The sequence below is a fragment of the Rana temporaria genome, chromosome 8, assembly GCF_905171775.1.
Source record: "Rana temporaria chromosome 8, aRanTem1.1, whole genome shotgun sequence".
In the NCBI taxonomy this organism is placed as follows: Eukaryota; Metazoa; Chordata; class Amphibia; order Anura; family Ranidae; genus Rana; species Rana temporaria.
Genome location: NC_053496.1, coordinates 11,125,051 through 11,125,976, shown reverse-complemented (window position 1 = coordinate 11,125,976; position 926 = coordinate 11,125,051). Strand labels below are relative to the sequence as shown.

Sequence of the window (926 nt, the reverse complement as noted above, 5' to 3'; positions counted from 1 at the left end):
TGTGATTTTCTAAGGTGACAATATTGTCCCGTGATTGGGGTGCCATTGAAAGTAACGGGATCATAAGCGTGTCACGTGTTTTGCGGCAATTTGGGAATCGCAGTAATGCCGCCGAGGTGTGATCGCACACATTCGCTTCATTCTTTATTCCACCGCTAATATATACTCAGCATTGACCTTGTATAGCGCTTTTCTCTCTGAGGACTCCAAGTATTGGAGATAGCGTTGGCCGGGAATCGAACCCGGGTCAGATGCTTGGAAGGCAGCTATGCTCACCGTTGCACCACCAACACAAAGGTAGCATGTCTTTGTAGTGTGGGAGGAAACCGGAGTACCCGGAGTACCCGGAGAAAACCCACGCAAGCACATGAAGAACATGCAAACTCCATGCAGACAGTGTCCTGGTTAGGATTTGAACCAAGGACCCCAGTGCTGCAAGGCAAACCCCTAAGCCTCTGTGCTGCCCATATGCGGCCTCTGTGCTCTAAGGCCCGCCCCCGCTGAGCGAGGTATATCAGTTATGTCTACTCAAAACTCCTCCAGAAGAAATCCAAATTTATCCTAAACTACAATCTATATATATATAACACACCCAAAGAATAACACACACCTCCACAACATATACAAACTTATCCTAATCTACAATATATAACACTTCTGTAAAAAAACACACCCAAATAACTAGAAAGAAGGGTACAGTGGTCCTCAAATTAGCAACACAATGGAGCTAAATATTCTATTCACCCTTAGGTCTCATTCACACGGGGGGGGTTTGAATCCGTACCCCATGGGAGGTCTGTGTTTACCGGAATGGGGATGCAGAGGTGTTCCCAGCATCCTGTGTAGGCAGTCCCATTGCTGTCAACTGGGGTGCAGCGGTGGGTGTCGATGCACGGCCCCGGGGTGCGTCCGCGCAACTGCGCCCG

General features: G+C 48.8%; 1 non-coding gene across 1 annotated transcript; it reads right to left on the bottom strand.

Annotated features, from left to right (window-relative positions):
• Positions 1-221: 221 nt before the first annotated feature.
• TRNAG-UCC lies at positions 222-293 on the bottom strand. The gene has a single exon. It is a non-coding gene; the product is annotated as a tRNA-Gly (tRNA).
• Positions 294-926: the final 633 nt, after the last annotated feature.